The sequence below is a fragment of the Nomascus leucogenys genome, chromosome 6, assembly GCF_006542625.1.
Source record: "Nomascus leucogenys isolate Asia chromosome 6, Asia_NLE_v1, whole genome shotgun sequence".
In the NCBI taxonomy this organism is placed as follows: Eukaryota; Metazoa; Chordata; class Mammalia; order Primates; family Hylobatidae; genus Nomascus; species Nomascus leucogenys.
Genome location: NC_044386.1, coordinates 11,945,485 through 11,967,254, shown reverse-complemented (window position 1 = coordinate 11,967,254; position 21,770 = coordinate 11,945,485).

Here is a 21,770-nt window from a genome sequence, read left to right as displayed (position 1 = left end):
GGACATAAAGAAAATTTTCATTTCACAAAAAGTACTCAACTGTTCTAATAACAAAATCATTTTCTCTGACGTGAATTTGGCCATAAATAAGCATGTACCAAAAAGCTGGCCATAAGTATTTTCTAGAAATTTCTAGAAAAATCTTTATTTCTCTCAAGAAAGTAAGTTGTGGCAGGGCATGGTGGCTCACGCCTGTAATTCCAACATTTTTGGAGGCTGAGATGGGAGGATCACCTGAGGTCAGGAGTTTGAGAGAAGAAACCCTGTCTCTACAAAAAATACAAAATTACCTGGTTGTGGTGGCACATGCCTGTAATCCCAGCTACTCAGGAGGCTGAAGCAGGAGAATTGCTTGAACCGGAGTGGGAGGCTGCGGTGAGCCAATATCACGCCATTGTACTCCAGCCTGGGCAACAAGAGTGAAACTCCGTCTCAAAAAAAAAAGTTGGGAAATCAGACATCCATTTCTTGCTAAATATAATGACAGAAATTGCACTGGTTTTTATCTTAGAATGATGTTGGTACTGTGGTTGATATTCCAACAAAGGGCAGTTTGAATAATTAAATAATAGAGAAAGTAATAGATCTTGAGTAAGTTCTGACATTCTGGAACAATTAACAATGATCAAACCTAAAAATCAATTCCCAAAGTGAAAAGTGTAGCAACCACTCTCCTAGGAAGTATAGACTGACTCAGCTTTAATTCTGTCAAAACAGACAAATGTATTTGCAATATCCTTACACAGAGATCCTTGTATTATGCTCTAATTATTCGTTTTCATTAGGAAAACATTTTCTCTAACACAAAAATGGTGGTGTTTTGCTTTTTTTTTTTTTTTTTTGACGGAGTCTGGCTCTGTAGCCCAGGCTGGAGTGCAGTGGTGCGATCTCGGCTCATTGCAAGCTTCGCCTCCCGGGTTCACGCCATTCTCCCACCTCAGTCTCCCAAGTAGCTGGGACTACAGGCGCCCGCCACCACGCCCGGCTACTTTTTTCGTATTTCTAGGAAAGACGGGGTTTCACCGTGTTAGCCAGGATAGTCTCGATCTCCTGACCTCGTGATCCGCCCGCCTCGGCCTCCCAAAGTGCTGGGATTATAGGCCTGAGCCACCAAGCCTGGCCGGTGTTTTGCTTTTTATTAGACAAATGGAGATTCAATACGAAAGAGAGTAAAAATCCATTGAATATTTTTACTTTTTAGGGTACTGTAGCTAACAATTGTTTTCTTGTATTATCTAGACAATAACACTTAAGTTGTTATCAACCCTGACTTTCCAATGAGGCAAATAAATTTTTCCAAGACATTTATCACAACATTAGCATTAATACAGATGTACAGTATATTTTAATTTCAATCTGATTTGAATGAAATAGCTTCCATCAGTTATCAGGATCTCACCTTCTTCTGCCCGTGGCAGTAAGGATTCCATAGTTTGTGATTCTGTGCTCTATATTCTTACATTTCACGGTTATTTTCAAATGGATAGCTATTAGCGAATTTCAATTAAACTGTATGCAAGTCTATAATTTCAGCTTTGTTTTGTTAGCATTAAAATATTTTCTAGAATAAAACAATATAATTAATACAAGAGTATTCATGATGTAAAAAATCAGAAAATGAAATTCTGCACATTATTTAGAAGACTTTTTGGTCATGACAAAAATTATAAATAGAAATTTATTCAACTGTATACGTTTTACATTGTTTATTGTATGGTTGGGGTGTGATGTTCAATACTAATTAGCTGTATTATGATAGAAACCTGCAATAGAATATTATGTAGCCATTGAAAAGATGAAGCAGGTCCATATTTACTGTCATGAATTTCCGTCCATTTCATATTATTGAATAAAAATGCAGGTTATGTTAATAAATGGTATGACATTAAATATGTAAACATTTAAAATATATAAAACCATTGAATATTGTTAAAAGTGGCAGCCTTAGATGATGAGATATATTGTTTTTACTTTTATCTTTATGCATATTTATATACATATATGTTTATACGTATTTATAAACGTATATATAAAATATGGAGAGAGAGAGACAGAGAGAGGATTCATGTATTTTACATCAGGACTTCATCTATTTTACATCTATTTTCTGTAAATAGTGATTCCTAACATTTCTTCCTCACTGATCTCTTTGAAGATTTTGAAAATAACAGGTTTACTCCTTGAGAATTTTTAAAAATAGTGTACTGCCTAAGAAATTACTCATAATTGCCAGCAACAATGACAGCTGATGTAAAAATAAATATGTCAGTCTATCTAATGGAGGGCTTTGATCATTACAGCATCAGAGTCATTAATGTGTTCATTCATTTATCCAGCAAAAATAACTGACTGCAGAATATGTGTCAGAAACTATTAGAATTAATAATGTAGTGGCAGACAAGGTGAAGTGCATAACCTCATAAAGTATTATACTGGTAAGTAGATAATACAAATAAATAAATAGCCTATTGTAATAGAGATTACTGGCAAGAGGTATCAATAAAAAATAACTGCTTGATAAGAGATTGAGAAAAAATAAGAGATTGATAATGATGGAGGAATTTTTTTTGTAGAGCTGGTTATAAAAGGAATCTGTGATTATGTGAAAATTGAGCAGACCTATATAAAATTACAAGATGAACTGAAATATTTACATACTGGTTATATTGAGATACATGCCAATATGTAAATATTTCAATTCATCCTTTTTATTTCTAACTTCAATTTTTGTGAAAAAAATACCTATGTTGTGCATCCCTGACCATGGCATAAGCTAATTAATTCTTTCCTGAAGATGGCAAATATTTTATTTGCTAAAATAAAAACTTCCGCTACAGGAAAGAAAAAAAAGTCTCTCTGTTCCATGAACACATGGAATGTCTACAGTGCTGAGTCACTATGTCCTACTGACCTGTCTGTACATTTGTTTTGTTTTTGTTGTTGTTTTTGCCTTATGCAATGTATCATGATGCCTAGAAGTGGAATAGGTGTGTTTATTTCTCATTTTTAATACTTACAAATGTTACTCCTCATATTTTTAAAGAACACCAGCTCCTTTGAAGTATCACAGTTTCAACAGTAGTTGCTGGCTCGTGTCCCAGTTATTACAGATGTATTAAAAACATTTGCTCCTTGGTCAGGTGCAGCAACTCAGCCCTATAAATCTGTCACTTTGGGAGGCTGAGGTGGGAGGATGCTTGAGGACAGGAGTTCAAGGCCAGCCTGGGCAACATAGTGAGATGCTGTCTCTACAATAATAATAATAACAATCAGCAAGGCATGGTGGCATGTATCTGTAGTCCCAGGTACTTGGGAGGCTGAGGCAGAAGGATCACTTGATCCCAGGAGTCTAAGGTTTCTGTGAACTACCATCATGCCACTGCACTGAAGCCTGGGTGATAACGCAAGGCCTGGTCTCCAAATTTGCTCCCAACTCACTGAATTTCTATCCATTAGTGCTTTACGATTAATTTTGGTGAATTGAACAGACACATATATAATTTAACCAACTGCTTGTCTCTCTATCCCTTGACCTCTTCACTTCCTGGTGTTTTTTTCATCATCCCGTATCAACCATCTATTTCCTTGGACATGATATACCACCTATAAAAATCTCAATTGGAAAAGCCCATTCTTTTGGCATTAACTCCTAACTTTACCAATTTATTCATGCACACACTTTAGCATGCATCAAAATTACTCAGAGGACTTTTGAAGACAGAGATTTTGGGGCTTTGCCATTAGGGCACTGATTCAGTTGATCTAAGATGGGAGCTTAGAATTTCTTTCTCTAAAAGTCCCTATATAATGCTAATACTGCTGGTCCATAGATTAAATTTTGAGCCATTTCTCTCCAAACACAAGATCGCTCACTTCAGATACACACAACACTCCTCCCTCCTATCATGCCTGGAATAACCTGACTCCTACTTAATGCAATTATCTGTCTTCACGTAAACCACATAAGGTGATTGGTGAAGCTGTACTGTTCAGTCTTAATTCAAATTTTTTCTAATTGACTCGCTCTCCCACTCTCCAAAATGTTGGCTGTTTTCCTTTTCTCAACTTCTTTTATGAATATACTAGATGCTCTTGTAAAACTAAAATAGATGTTTTAGTTTTGAACCCTAGGAGTAATATAGTTGCCAAGGAAAATTTCAACCACAAAAAATAAGTATAGGAATTTGAAAATTACAGAGCTCTTGAATAAAAAGATGAAAGTAGAATAGACCCCAAAACCATGAATATTTTTCTTACTGAAGACAACTTGAAATATAAGTTACTCTGGAGAAAATAAAGTAACTTTTAAAATCTAGAAAATTGTTTTAAGTTGGAAAAAAAGAGGGAATCAAGATATGGGTTTCTAATGTAAAATTTGACTGCATTTGATTCTATGCAATAATGATTAATATTCAAGTAAATATTTTAATACATTTTAAATACATCAGTGATATTTAATCATTTTTAAGATCTGATGAGTATAGAGAATAAGCAAGGTTTTCACAATAACCATGATATTTAAAAAACCTGAATGTCCATCAATGGATGAATGAATAAAAATATATATACATACAATGGAATACTATTTAGCCATAAAAAGAAGAAAATCCTGTCATTTGTGACAACATGAACCTGGAGGGCATTATATTAAATGAAAGAAGCCAGGTACAGAAAGACAAACACTGCATTATCTCACTCTTGTGTGGGATAAAAAAAGTTGTTCTCATAGAAATAGAAAGTAGGATCGTGGTTGCCAACGGCTGTGGCAGTTGAGAAGGAAGGATTGAAGAGATATCACTCAAGGGATACAAAATTTTAGTTAGATAGGAAAAATAAGCTCAAGAGATCTATTGTACTACATGACAACTATAGTTAATAAAAATATATTGCATCAGTAAATGCTTAAAAAAGGGAGAGAGAAAGAGTCAAAATCTTGGAATTCAAACTAAGTAGATCACACTTTTTCTTAATTAGTAGTGGTATTAAAACTTCAAATGTTTTAATTATTACACTAAAATTATATATTTAGATCTTGTTAATATGCTAATGTGTAACTTTGATATACACCAGATTTGAGGCCCGTCAGATATACGTGAAATTATATACAAGGTAGTTACTGGTATTAAGAAGGTCATTAAAATAGACTTTTTATTTAAATATTTATTTCAAAAGTCATGTATGAGCATTTGCTTTGATGGCTAGAAGGTTTCAGAGTGGAGAAAACAAAGTTGTTTATTTTGTTATCACCTCGGTCTGTTTGTATCTTATTTTTTAAAGCACATTGAAATCATATATAATCAAGGGTGCTGTTATATTTTAAAAAAGTGAATCAAAATCAGCAATTATTGATAATTAACTATGTGATTTATATAAAATATTGTGTGGTTTTGCAGTTAGTCACAAATATATGTATTCTTCTAACAATGACTTTTATTGAAGTATGAATATCTGGCGTATCAATACAAAAATGAGTGCTCTCCTCATTACAGCTCACAGAAGAAAACAAAACTCTTTATCTTCTAATTTTCTCTGTAAAGAGAAATATGGCAAATATGTTTACTGAATATATAAATATATTGGCAAATATATTTACTTAAAGTATTTACCAACCTTATACCAAATAGAGATTCACATATTGTATGTTGAGGGTTTCATCAAACTCTTAAGTTTTTTGACAAGCATGATAGATTTTTTCCGTCATATGACATTAATATCACAGAAAACAATCACATCATAAAAGACAAAACAACTTTTCCAAAAATATGGTTTTGCTTTTTCTCTAAGATAATTTCTCATTACTTTTCAGTATATTTGATGATTCTCCCAGGATAACTGACTTTTTTTACTTAACACAAACTTTGAATTTTAGCCCTATATTTTTTTCACTCTTGTTTAGCTACCAAACTGAATGCTTATAATGAAAAGTATAATTCAACTCTGTCTTAGAAAAAAATCAATAAATTGATGGGAGAAAAACTGAGTGTTATATAAAAATGGTAGATTGTTTCCATAAAATCCACTTTCATTACAGACTTCTCACAAATGCTAGGGTAACTTTTTAAATTAATTTTTTTATACATTCTCAGTATTTGTACATTTTTCCTACTTCTCCAACATTCCTCTAGTAGCATGTTCAGTTGTCCAAAAGTTACAAATCTGCGTTTTGTCACCTTGTAATCCTGATCATTTTTATAGCACATTATAATTCATTAAAAAGCTAGTAATAATGAAAACTTAAGATGTTATATAATGTAAAATAATGACTACCCCCCAAAAATTCTTTCAATTAAGTTTATATACATCCTGATCCCAGAAAAATTAACATGGGAAACATGGGTCAACCATTAAAATATGATGTACTTAGAATTGATTTTCAAAATATTAATCCTTTATTGGCAACAAAATACATAGCAAAATGTGGAAATTTAACAAATTCAAACAAAATTCAGACAATTTGAAGACTGAAGGAAGCCCCTTATTAAATAAATTTGTGGAGATTAACCAAAAAACACCATTTATCTAGAGCTTTAGTGAACTTGAAGAAGGTCATGTTTAGTAAGAATGTAATGAGATTTCTATTTGAAAATTGCGGTCTTTTTTCTCAAATTTGTAAACTGCATAGAAGTAGAAATACCAAATAGCTTGAAGACTGTTTGCTAGAGCCCCAGTGAACCTCAGTGCATAGCCATGTTGGACCCTGAATTTGAACCCCTGGCGATCCAACTAATAAGCTATCTACCTAATTTGCTGAGCTTCTTATTTGCCTTGCCCAGAAAGTGCAGATTTTAAAAGGAACTAGTCCCTATTCTAAATAAATTTAAATACTGACAGGAAAATAGATCTAGAGGAGCTACATCTTCAGGAACCCTGGTGTTTGCAGGTTGATTGATAGATATATGCCATTCATATCTCTGAGGTAATATGTGCAAGGGCAAAATTTGAAGAGGCTCTGACACTTTGGGGGAATAATGAGATAAAATGTTGAGTAGGATAAGAAAGAAAGTTACATAGTAAAGTTTGAAGAGAAAGGGAGTTGGATTAGAAATTTGGGGCCACATAAACGAATTAAGATTTTTATTTGTGAGCACTAATAGTAGAGGTTTTTAAAAGTGCAGGATTCCCTTTTTTTCTGCAAGTTAATTGCAGCTTCTCATCATTGCAATCAGTGGGAGTATACTTAACCCAAGAAACAACAACTCTATCCTGTAGACTGGGAACATGCCACAGTTGAAGTTGTTCTAAGCTTATTTATAAAATGAGTTAGAAGTTCTTTCTTACATGCAGAGCTTGTGTGCTAGGATACGTACACATGCATAAATATGAGAAATATGACACTGATACTTTTCAGCATGGCTTATTTCTCTCACACTATTTTATTTCACTGGTTTGGATTACTGTTTCTGAATGTTTTTCATCTTCCCAGCAGTTATCTGAAAATAAATGGAAGTGGTGTACTTTGTTTTGTTCTTATTATCAGCATCCAGAATAAGAAGTTTAAGTAACCCTTGGGGGATAGAGGGAGATTTACAGTAAGTACAAAGCTGACTTATGCCAGGAAAATATAGGTAAAACTTTCCTTGCCTTTCCTTAAAATATTATAGCTAAAAGTTCCTTTCTATTAATTTTGATAGATTAACAGACCTATTTCCATTCCCCATTCTGAATAACAAATTGAATTTTCACAATGAATTTGTGTCGTGACCATTCCAGACTTGGCATTTTGGGAAAACATATGCTTGCGAAGCGGTTTGGCTGAAAGTCAAATGTAAGCTTTTCTGAATCATTAGAGCCCAGGGATCTGTTCTGACATATAAACTGCTTATGGGAAAATCACTTGAAATAAACATTCCAGCAACTGTGGGAAGATCAAATGAACCTCCTCTGCTGACCCATCCCAGGAGCAAATCACTCGCAACTTGGTAGTGCCTGCAAAGCATCAAGAGGAAACCACAGAGCTAAAAGAAACCAAGAAAAACAGCACTTTTAAATCCCAAAATGAAGTCCAAACTATTCACAATAGCAAAATCATTTGTGCATGAAGTGTTAAATTACACATTTTGAAAACAGTGTCATGATGTGTAAAAAGTATTGATTTGCGTGTTTGTTCACTTGCCAAGTAAAAACAGGCAAAGTTGTACATATTCAAATTTCTGGACATTTCATTCTTAAATATCAACCTCTCAAAGTCTACTAACAGATTATAATTCCAAATTTCACATTACTGTATATAAAATATTTTGTTGTTTTAGTCATAAATGTCTAGAACTGTAACTTTAAAACTATTTTATAATTATCATTTTTAGTTGTATATATATTAATTACTAAATTCATTCACTACTGCATTTCTCTAAGTAAAAGCGCCATCAGCAATTCTTAATTGAAAAGTTTCTCATTTGTTAGAATGAAGAGATGACTTTAAACCAAAGGAGATAGAGTCTGTTTTTTAAAATATTTGGGTTAGATAAATATTGTTCAAATTCTTAGAATAATAAAAGGACGGGGGTGGAGCCAAGATGGCCAAATAGGAACAGCTCCGGTCTACAGCTCCCAGCCTGAGCGACACAGAAGACAGGTGATTTCTGCATTTCTGCTTGAGGTACTGGTTTCATCTCACTAGGGAGTGCCAAACAGTGGGTGCAGGACAGTTGGTGAAGTGCACTGTGCGCCAGCCGAAGCAGGGCGAGGCATTGCCTCACTCAGGAAGCGCAAGGGGTCAGGGAGTTCCCTTTCCTAGTCAAAGAAAGGGGTAACAGACGGCACCTGGAATACCGGGTCAGTCCCACCCTAATACTGTGCTTTTCCAACGGGCCTGGAAAACGGCACACTAGGAGATTGTGTCCCGCACCTGGCTCGGAGGGTCCTATGCCCACGGAGTCTCGCTGATTGCTAGCACAGCAGTCTGAGATCAAGCTGCAAGGCGGCAGGGAGGCTGGGGGAGGGGCGCCCACCATTGCCCAGGCTTGCTTAGGTAAACAAAGCAGCCAGGAAGCTCGAACTGAGTGGAGCCCACCACAGCTCAAGGAGGCCTGCCTGCCTCTGTAGGCTACACCTCTGGGGGCAGGGCACAGACAAACAAAAAGTCAGCAGGAACCTCCACAGACTTAAATGTCCCTGTCTGACTGACAGCTTTGAGGAGAGTAGTGGTTCCCCCAGCACGCAGCTGGAGATCTGAGAACAGACTGCCTCCTAAAGTGGGTCCATCACCCCTGAGCAGCCTAACTGGGAGGCACCCCCCAGTGGGGACAGACTGACACCTCACTGGGCCAGGTACTCCTCTGAGACAAAACTTCCAGAGGAACTATCAGACAGCTGAATTTGTGGTCTCACAAAAATCTGCTGTTCTGCAGCCACCGCTGCTGACACCCAGCCAAACAGGGTCTGGAGTGGACCTCTAGTAAACTCCAACAGACCTGCAGCTGAGGGTCCTGTCTGGTAGAAGGAAAACTAACAAACAGAAAGGACATCCACACCAAAAACCCATCTGTACATCACCATCATCAAAGACCAAAAGTAGATAAAACCACAAAGATGGGGAAAAAACAGAGCAGAAAAACTGGAAACTCTAAAAAGCAGAGCACCTCTCCTCCTCCAAAGGAACGCAGTTCCTGACCAGCAACGGAACAAAGCTAGATGGAGGATGACTTTGACGAGTTGAGAGAAGAAGGCTTCAGACGATCAAACTACTCTGAGCTAGAGGAAATTCAAAACAATAGCAAAGAAGTTAAAAACTTTGAAAAAAAATTAGAAGAATGGATAACTAGAATAACCAATGGAGAGAAGGGCTTAAAGGAGCTGATGGAGCTGAAAGCCAACTTTCGAGACCTACGTGAAGATTGTAGAAGCCTCAGTAGCAGATGCGATCAACTGGAAGAAAGGGTATTGCTGATGGAAGATGAAATGAATGAAATGAAGCGAGAAGGGAAGTTTAGAGAAAAAAGAATAAAAAGAAATGAACAAAGCCTCCAAGAAACTTGGGACTATGTGAAAAGACCAAACCTACGTCTGATTGGTGTACCTGAAAATGATGGGGAGAATGCAACCAAGCAGGAAAACTCTCTGCAAGATATTATCCAGGAGAACTTCCACAAACTAGCAAGGCAGGCCAACATTCAGATTCAGGAAATACAGAGAAAGCCACAAAGATACTCCTCGAGAAGAGCAACTCCAAGACGCATAATTGTCAGATTCACCAAAGTTGAAATGAAGGAAAAAATGTTAAGGGCAGCCAGAGAGAAAGGTCACGTTACCCACAAAGGGAAGCCTATCAGACTAACAGCTGATCTCTTGGCAGAAACTCTACAAGCCAGAAGAGAGTGGGGGCCAATATTCAACATTCTTAAAGAAAAGAATTTTCAACCCAGAATTTCATATCCAGCCAAACTAAGCTTCATAAGTGAAGGAGACATAAAATACTTTACAGACAAGCAAACGCTGAGTGATTTTGTCACCACCAGGCCTGCCCTAAAAGAGCCCCTGAAGGAAGCACTAAACATGTAAAGGAACAACCGGTACCAGCCACTGCAAAAAGATGCCAAATTGTAAAGACCATCAAGGCTAGGAAGAAACTGCCTCAACTAACGAGCAAAATAACCAACTAACATCATAATGACAGGATCAGATTCACACATAACAATATTAACTTTAAATGTAAATGGGCTAAATGCTCCAATTAAAAGACACAGACTGGCAAACTGGATAAGGAGTCAGGACCCATCAGTGTGCTGTATTCAGGAAACCCCTCTCACATGCAGAGACACACATAGACTCAAAAGAAAGGGATGGAGGAAGATCTATCAAGCATATGGAAAACAAAGAAAGGCAGGGGTTGCAATCCTAGTCTCTGATAAAATAGACTTTAAACCAACAAAGATCAAAAGAGACAAAGAAGGCCATTACATAATGGTAAAGGGATCAATTCAACAAGAAGAGCTAACTATCCTAAGTATATATGCACCCAACACAGGAGCACCCAGATTCATAAAGCAAGTCCTGAGTGACCCTACAAAGGGACTTAAACTCCCACACAATAATAATGGGAGATTTTAACACCTCACTGTCAACATTAGACAGATCAACAAGACAGAAAGTTAACAAGGATATCCAGGAATTGAACTCAGCTCTGCACAAAGTGGACCTAATAGACATCTACAGAACTCTCCACCCCAAATCAACAGAATATACATTTTTTTCAGCACCACACACCTGTTCCAAAATTAACCACATAGTTGGAAGTAAAGCTCTCCTCAGCAAATGTAAAAGAACAGAAATTATAACAAACTGTCTCTCAGACCACAGTGCAATCAAACTGGAACTCAGGATTAAGAAACTCACTCAAAACCGCTCAACTACATGGAAACTGAACAACCTGCTCCTGAATGACCATTGGGTACATAATGAAATGAAGGCAGAAATAAAAATGTTCTTTGAAACCAACGAGAACAAAGACACAACATACCAGAATCTCTGGGACACGTTCAAAGCAGTCTGTAGAGGGAAATTTATAGCACTAAATGACCACAAGAGAAAGCAGGAAAGATCCAAAATTGACACCCTAACATCACAATTAAAAGAACTAGAAAAGCAAGAGCAAACACATTCAAAAGCTAGCAGAAGGCTAGAAATAACTAAAATCAGAGCAGAACTGAAGGAAATAGAGACACAAAAAACCCTTCAAAAAATTAATGAATCCAGGAGCTGGTTTTTTGAAAAGATCAACAAAATTGATAGACTGCTAGAAAGACTAATAAAGAAGAAAAGAGAGAAGAATCAAATAGATGCAATAAAAAATGAAAAACGGGATATCACCACCGATTCCACAGAAATACAATCTACCATCAGAGAATACTACAAACACCTCTATTCAAATAAACTAGAAAATCCAGAAGAAATGGATAAATTCCTAGAAAAATACACCCTCCCAAGACTAAACCAGGAAGAAGTTGAATCTCTGAATAGACCAATAACAGGTTCTGAAATTGTGGCAATAATCAATAGCTTACCAACCAAAAAGAGTCCAGGACCTGATGGATTCACAGCTGAATTCTACCAGAGGTACAAGGAGGAACTGGTACCATTCCTTCTGAAACTATTCCAATCCATAGAAAAAGAGGGAATCCTCCCTAACACATTTTATGAAGCCAGCATCATCCTGATACCAAAGCCTGGCAGAGACATAACCAAAAAAGAGAATTTCAGACCAATATCCTTGATGAACATTGATGCAAAAATCCTCAATAAAATACTGGCAAACCGAATCCAGCAGCACATCAAAAAGCTTATCCACCATGATCAAGTGGGCTTCATCCCTGGGATGCAAGGCTGGTTCAACATACGCAAATCAATAAATGTAATCCAGCATATAAACAGAACCAAAGACAAAAACCACATGATTATCTCAATAGATGCAGAAAAGGCCTTTGAAAAAATTCAACAACCCTTCATGCTAAAAACTCTCAATAAATTAGGTATTGATGGATGTATCTCAAAATAATAAGAGCTATCTATGACAAACCCACAGCCAATATCATACTGAATGGGCAAAAACTGGAAGCATTCCCTCTGAAAACTGGCACAAGACAGGGATGCCCTCTCTCACCACTCCTATTCAACATAGTACTGGAAGTTCTGGCCAGAGCAATCAGGCAGGAGAAGGAAATAAAGGGTATTCAATTAGGAAAAGAGGAAGTCAAATTGTCCCTGTTTGCAGATGACATGATTGTATATGTAGAAAACCCCATTGTCTCAGCCCAAAATCTCCTTAAGCTGATTAGCAACTTCAGCAAAGTCTCAGGATACAAAATCAATGTACAAAAATCACAAGCATTCTTGTACACCAATCATAGACAAACAGAGAGCCAAATCATGAGTGAACTCCCATTCACAATTGCTTCAAAGAGAATAAAATACCTAGGAATCCAACTTACAAGGGATGTGAAGGACCTCTTCAAGGAGAACTACAAACCACTGCTCAATGAAATGAAAGAGGATACAAACAAATGGAAGAACATTCCATGCTCATGGGTTGGAAGAATCAATATCGTGAAAATGGCCATACTGCCCAAGGTAATTTATAGATTCAATGCCATCCCCTTTAAGCTACCAATGACTTTCTTCACAGAATTGGAAAAAACTACTTTAAAGTTCAAATGGAACCAAAGAAGAGCCCGCATCGCCAAGTCAATCCTAAGCCAAAAGAACAAAGCTGGAGGCATCACGCTACCTGACTTCAAACTATACTACAAGGCTACAGTAACCAAAACAGCATGGTACTGGTACCACAATAGAGACATAGATCAATGGAACAGAACAGAGCCCTCAGAAATGATGCCACATATCTACAACTATCTGATCTTTGACAAACCTGACAAAAACAAGAAATGGGCAAAGGATTCCCTATTTAATAAATGGTGCTGGGAAAACTGGCTAGCCATATGGAGAAAGCTGCAACTGGATCCCTTCCTTACACCTTATACAAAAATTAATTCAACATGGATTAAAGACTTAAATGTTAGACCTAAAACCATTAAAATCCTACAAGAAAACCTAGGCAATACCATTCAGGACATAGGCATGGGCAAGGACTTCATGTCTAAAACACCAAAAGCAATGGCAACAAAAGCCAAAATTGACAAATGGGATCTAATTAAACTAAAGAGCTTCTGCACAGCAAAAGAAACTACCATCAGAGTGAACAGGCAACCGACAGAATGGGAGAATATTTTTGCAACCTACTCATCTGACAAAGGGCTAATATCCAGAATCTACAATGAACTCAAAGAAATTTACAAGAAAAAAACAACCCCATCAAAAAGTGGGCAAAGGACATGAACAGACACTTCTCAAAAGAAGACATTTACGCAGCCAAAAAACACATGAAGAAATGCTCATCATCACTGGCCATCAGAGAAATGCAAATCAAAACAACAGTGAGATACCATCTCACACCAGTTAGAATGGCCATCATTAAAAAATCAGGAAACAACAGGTGCTGGAGAGGATGTGGAGAAATAGGAACACTTTTACACTGTTGGTGGGACTGTAAACTAGTTCAACCATTGTGGAAGTCAGTGTGGCAATTCCTCAGGGATCTCGAACTAGAAATACCATTTGACCCAGCCATCCCATTACTGGGTATATACCCAAAGGACTATAAATCATGCTGCTATAAAGACACATGCACACATATGTTTATTGCGGCACTATTCACAATAGCAAAGACTTGGAACCAACCCAAATGTCCAACAACAATAGAGTGGATTAAGAAAATGTGGCACATACACACCATGGAATACTATGCAGCCATAAAAAATGATGAGTTCATGTCCTTTGTAGGGACATGGATGAAACTGGAAAACATCATTCTCAGTAAACTATTGCAAGGACAAAAAACCAAACACTGCATGTTCTCACTCATAGGTGGGAATTGAACAATGAGAACTCATGGACACAAGAAGGGGAACATCACACTCCGGGGACTGTTGTGGGGTGGGGGTAGGGGGAAGGACAGCATTAGGAGATATACCTAATGCTAAATGACGAGTTAATGGGTGCAGCAAAACAACATGGCACATGGATACATATGTAACAAACCTGCACATTGTGCACATGTACCCTAAAACCTAAAGTATAATAATAAAAAAATATATATATAAAAAAAAGGGTGCCACTTATTTCCTCTGTAAACTCAGCACTTTTTCTTAATAAAATTTCTACACATATTAAGTATTAAATATTATCTTAGTTTTTGGAATTCTCTTTCAATAAGTAAATGTCTATCAGTTGGTAAGGTTTCCTCAATTATCTCATAAACTAAAAAATTGTATAACATTTGAGTGAACACATATAAAACCAGTGTTTTCCTAAAATGTATCAAAAATTCAAATATTTCCAGTTGGTCCAAACAGCAAATAACAATCAATTAAAAGCCCTTGTAAAATAGAGAAGATATATATCCTAAGGTATTTTTATAGTATTAAATTCTACTCTCTGTACTGGTATCATAAGAACTCATGAGTAACTTCTAACTATAGTTTTATAAACATATGTTTGAAATTTTTTCAGTAAAGTAAGTAAAAGACAAATAATAAAATGAGCAAATATCTGTAATGATCACTTCAAAACTGAGTGTCTAGATAATACGTGAAAGTATATTAAAATACAAACACATGAACACATACATGTAAATTTATCTATGTATATACAATTTACACAATGGTTTTGATTTTTTAAATTATGATATGAGTCTTTACAAAAAGATAAAGCACATTTTTATTAATAAAGAAAGCTATACTCACTTATATGTGAATTTTAATTCTTACAAATATTATTGGTTCAAATTTTCATTATTTTAAAAGGGATGTTTCAATTCATAAGATTAAATTTCTAGTATGCATATGGTCATGGCATTAAAAATGTGCACCTTGTGGGTTTTGTCTAAAAGTACTGTGATTTTAATACATTTGAAAAGGTGGAAAGTATGATATATGAGCTCACTGGATAAACCTTAATTTTTCTTACGTTAGGGCTTTGCCAAGTGAAACTACTCCCTTCAAGTCAGGTGGAGGGAAACAGAGAAACAATGCTCATTAAATTCTTTTTTTTTTTTTTTTTTGGAGATGGAGTCTTGCTCTGTCGCCCAGGCTGGAGTGCAGTGGCATGATCTTGACTCTGTGCAATGTCCGCCTCCTGGGTTCAAGGAATTCTTCTGTCTCAGCCTCCCCAGTAGCTACGACTACAGGCACATGCCACCACGCTTGGCTAATTTTTGTATTTATTTTTAGTAGAGACAGGGTTTCACCATATTGATCAGGGTGGTCTTAAACTCCTAACCTCAGGTAATCCACCCGCCTCTGCCTCCCAAAGTCCTGGGATTACAAGTGTGAGCCACCACACCCGGCCAATGCACATTAAATTATAACAAAGCATTACCTGTGCAAATCCCTGAGCCAACTGCATTTTATGCACCAAAGACTTCGACCTATGGCAGCTTAGTGCTATTTCTCTTGTCAAAAACACCACTGCTTGTCTGAGGTAGCCCTGAAAAATACATGGCCTGGTTTTCTGTAACTGATTTTGAATAAGAAACGTTTTTATTCTAAAGGAAAGCGATTCTAGTTGATTTCCTTTTTTAAAAAGAAAAAATGGAGAAATACATAATTTAAGATGATTGGGATGTTTGTGTGTCTATAAATATTTGGGAGGAAAACTTCTTCCCACCTGCACATACAAACATGCATAAATAGACACAATACGTAAAGGACTTGTTACACTTCTTGCCATCTTCATATTATTATTAATGTCTCCAGGACATTTTTTTCAAGGTGTCAAAATTTTTCTTGACTTTATGACTTTAACATGTGTTCTATCTGCCACCTTTCATTACTGTTATTTGGATGCTGCAATCATAATTGCTTTTGAAGCACCTTTTCCTATGAAATCTGTGATATAAAAATAACTTGTATTAACCTAAATTGTATTCTCTTTTCTATTACCATTTCTAGCCAAGTCTCCAATAGAGATAAGCAACTTTTAAAACTCACTGAAAGCAGTGTTTTAAAAACATAGCTTTTTGTCCCTCCAAACTGCTGCTATAGTATATTAAATAACTAAACTCATTCTCATATAGTTGAACTTTAAATGTTGGATGGAACTATCATTTTTTTTTTCCTGGAGGGAAATCCTTTTTTTCTCCTTTTTTGTTTTGTAATGATTACTGCCCATCTTTGCACAATTAATGAGGTTTTACTCTGTGGCTCTTATGTGTATTGATCTAAAAATCTTTAATTGTTTTCTGTTAAGAACAACTAAAAAGAAATTACTTTTTCTCTTTCTTCCATGTTTTCTCACCCTACATCTAGTCCTGAATAACAATTCAAGAGAAAAGGGTGATTCTAAAATACGAAATGGGTTAGAAATTACCTTTTTTCTAATATTAGGAACTGTGTATTATGACTAGATCAAACATAAAATTAGGATCTAGGATCAGATACTCAATTGGTTCTATTTAACTTTTGATCACAAAATATTTTCCTTGTGTGCTCCCATAGACCATATTTTTCATGCTTACATTTTGATGATTTTTCAGTAATGAGAGTATAAATATCTTATAAATTTATTATAAAATTGGAAAAATCGAATTTTAGTAGTTTTTATTTTTCATTGCACTCATTTGGTAGAATGGAGGCGGGGGGCTAAAACTAAATACAATCCATTTTCATTGGGGTATATTAGAAGGATTTTAAAAATGCCAAAATCTCTTTATAACCGTGATCAGATAGTACTTTCTTCTTTATCTTGTGTACAACACTCTCTGTCATTGCCTTTTGCATAGAGCACCCTCAACGTAAGTAACTCCATCTTAGAAAAATACTCCATCTTACATTTCAAAAGACATTATGCCAATGTGGCCAGATGTTTGCCTAATCAATTGAGACCACACTCAACCAGGTAAAGACATAACTATGCACACTCTTTACCATCACACCTCCCAAGAGGACTCTGTGGCTATAAGAAGAGCAGGACTTCACCCACTGAGCTGGCTGTATTGATAGACCCTGTCTTGCTGTCACTTGTGGTCTGCACCTGGCATCTGCCCCAAAGGCTTGGCTCAAATCAAAGTCTCTTCCTTGCAAGATTTTGACATCTGTCCGGATCAAGCCAGGATACTCTCCCTTTCCATGTCACTCTCCTTGGGCTAGTTCATTAACTCCTTTTTGCGATCCCTTTTCTCTTGATATTAAATGTTACTTTGGTTGATGTGGAATGCTTAATCTATAACATTTACATATGGAATAAGTATTCTCGTATGTATGGTTTGCAATACTGATTGACCTGTGGATTGGCTTCAGCCTGTGTGCCCATGACTGACTATGGCGTGAACAGGTAGCACTAAGGAGAACTGCCTACATGGGAAGTTCATATAACTCATGGCTTCTGTGATTGAAATAGCACCAATAAAAGTCTGACTTTGTGAAAAGATACAAACATGCATGGACCCGGTTATGCCTGACCTTTTGCCACTCACTATACCTTCCTTATATTGGAGAGACTTCATGCCAAGTTTTGACTAATCACAGTACCAACTGGAGAGGTCAAAGCATTACATTGACCATTGGCCTTTCTGTTTCCTTTACCATTCTTTACATTTATTTTTTAAATCTATTTATTTGACTGTTTATTATTGTATTAATTAGAGTTCTGAAAAGAGAACAGATAGGATATATGTTTTCAGTTATTCTCATGTGCGTGTGTGTGTGTGTGCATGCAAAATTTAAGGCCTCCCCAGTTAGCTCATATACCATAGGTTCCACATTTCCAGACATTATAAAATTACAGTATTTTTGAGACAAAATGCATAAAGGAGACATTTTAATGGGATGCCTATATATGTTGTACTAGAGATGTGGTTCACATGAGTTAAAATGTTTGTTTCAAAATAATGAAACTTGTACTACTAATAATGAAAATATGGCCAGGCGCAGTGGCTCACACCTGTAATCCTAGCACTTTGGGAGGCTGAGGCTGGCAGATCACCTGAGGTCAGGAGTTTGAGACCAGCCTGGCCAACATGGTAAAACCCCGTTTCTACTAAAAATACAAAAATTAACCGAGCATGTGGTGGGCACTTGTAATCCCAGCTACTCAGGAGGCTGAGGTAGGAGAATCACTTGAACCTGGGAGGCAGAGGTTGCAGTGAGCCGGGATCGTGCCATTACCCTCCAGCCTAGGCAACAGAGCAAGACTCCTTTTCAAAAAAAAAAAAAAAAAGATCAGAATGACAAGGATTAAATTTCATACATATTAGTGAGTATAGTTTTATTAATAAAAAGATTGATATCTTTTTATACTATCATGTAAACATCATAAGAAATAAAATCACCTTTGTATGCATTATAAACATACATATGTATGTTTGTATGTATGTGTTCATGTGTTTGTGTTTGAATATATATATTGCCATCTTTATGTTATTTTTAAATTTTTCAGGCTATTGTTTTCATGGTGTCAAACTTTATCTTGTAGTTAACAGGTGTTCTATCTGCCACCTTATATTACTGTTATTTGAAAGCTGTTATCATAATTGTTTTTAAAACACCTTTTCCTATGAAATCTGTGATGTAAAAATAAATTGAATTTACTTCAAACTTAGTCAACCATATTTTCTTTTTTCTATTAACATTGCAAACTGCTAAATCTCTTAGACTTTAAAGAGATTTATTATAGGAAATTAGCGTGTGAGATTATGTAGGCTGAGAGGTCCCACCATGTGCCATCTGCAAGCCGGAGACCCAGGAAGTTCAGGGCTGTATGTAGTTTGAAATCCTGAGAGCCAGAGAGTTGATGGTATAGATTCCAGTTTGAGTCTGAAGGTTTGAGAATCAGGAAGGCTGAGGGCAGAAGGTCAATATCTTTGCTCAACAGCTATTAGGAGTAACATCATAGAGGGGTGTACACTTTCTGCGATATTGGGAGTAATATCCCCTCCCCCACGGATATCGGGAACAGTTATATTAATCATTAATATTAATAAGTATACTAACAATTAATAGTAATCATTGATATTAATAATTACAGTAGAGACAGTAAGACAATACAGATTAAAAATATTAACGATTACTATTAATAATAGCAATATCACTATTAATAAAATAATTATATCAGTAATTAATGTTACTTCAATCAATCATAAAGGATATTGGTAATAAAACAATTAATATTAACATTAATCACTAATATTAAAAATGACTTTAATATTAATTTTAATCATGCATAATCATGTCTTGAAAATTAATCATTAATGTTATACTATTAATATTACCATTGATTATTAATAAGACTGATGTTTAATAATTCATAATATTATTAGTTCTAATACCGCAGGGGGTGTACACCTACCTGTGATATTGTTCCTAATATCCAGGGATGGAGAGCATCCATATTGTTCCCATGATCCTGGAGGTAAGAGGATGATATTACTTTAAATATCACAGAAGGTGGACACGCCCCCACTGATATTGTTTCTAATTGCAACGTGTGAGAGGAGAATATGACACGCAATATCGCAGGGAGTAGAAACATCCCCGTAATACTGATCTTAATATTCAGGGAGGAAGAGGGTATTACTCACAATACAGACGAGTGTACACCCTCTGTACACCGAGGATGTACACCCGTCTGTGAAATAGTTCATAATTTCCAGAGGGGGAGATGATATTACTCACAATATGGTAAACAGGCAGTGAGTCCACCGCGGATCCTAAAAACGAGGTGGGGGAGAGGGGCTGGCTCTTACTCCCCGCATCGCAGGTGGAGGTGTGTACAACCCCTGTGATATTGGGAGTAATATCATCCTCTCCCCTTGAATATAAGAAAGGATATCACAGGAGGATGTACACCCCCTGTGATATTGGAAGTAACATCATTTTCTCCCCCTCGGGATATTCGGAACAATATCACAGTAGGTGTGTACAGCCCCTGCGACATGGCCGCTAGCATCTTCCTCTCCCTCCCAGGATATAAGGAACAATGTCACAAGGGGGTGTACACCCCCTGCGATATTGGGGGTAATAGCTTCCTCTCCCCCGCTGCCCTTTAGGAACAATGTCACAGAAGGGGTGTGCACCCCCTGCTATGTTGGAAGCGATATCATCCTCTCCGAACCTGGACATTAGGAACAATATCCTAGGGAGTGTACACCTCCTGCAATATTCAGACTGATATCATCCTCCCGCCGCCTGGATATTAGGATCAATATCACAGGGGTGGTGTGCACCCCCGGCAAAATTGGAAGAAATATCATCCTCTCCACCTTTGGATGTTCGGGACAGTATCACGGGGGCGGTCTCCGCCCCCTGCGATATCGGGAGTCATATCATCCGCTCCCACCCAGGATATTAGGAACAACATGACCGAAGGGATGTACACCCACTGCGATATTTTCAATAATGTCATCCTGTACCCCCTGGCTATTAGGAGTAACATCATAGAGGGGTGTACACTTTCTGTGATATTGGAAGTAATATCCTCTCCCCCACGGATATCGGGAACAGTTATATTAATTATTAATATTAATAAATATAACAATTAATAGTAATCATTTCCACGTCTTGCTTCCTCCCGACTTCAGAAATGGATAAGAGTTATTTGTTTCACATCCTCACCAGCTGTAGGAAGTAAACAGACTTTTGTCTTTGCTCATCTTCTGTATGTGTAGTACTATTTTATTGATGTTTTAATTTACATTTTCCTGTTCGTAATGTGGCTGGGCACTCTTTCACTAGTTCATAGGCAACTTGGATTTTCTTCTTGGCAAAGTGTCTATTCAAATAAAATCTCTGGCTCATTTTTAAGCAAATTGTCTACTCCCTGTTACTAAATTGTGAAAATCCATATATTTCGTTTGTGATTGTCTTGTCAGCAATATATGTACAAATTTGTTCTTAATTTCTGGGGGGGTTTTGCCATCACCTCATTATCTCTAGTCTCACTGTGTGAGCAATCTTTCTCTTACCAAGTAAGTATTTCCTTGTAATCTTTGAATCTTCACCATTTTTAATTACTCAGTAAAATTTTCTCTTTAAGTTATCCATTGTTTCAATGTAATAATTCTTCTCACTTTTACTGGATTATTTCATCGGTTTTCAACTATGCTGAAGTATCAAGATCATATTTGCTCTTCTGCTGAACAAAATAGAATATGTGGCCATGTTGCATTTGAAATGATTTTGGTCCATTTATTTAGAAGTCAGATTGTGGCTAAAGTACTTATCTGG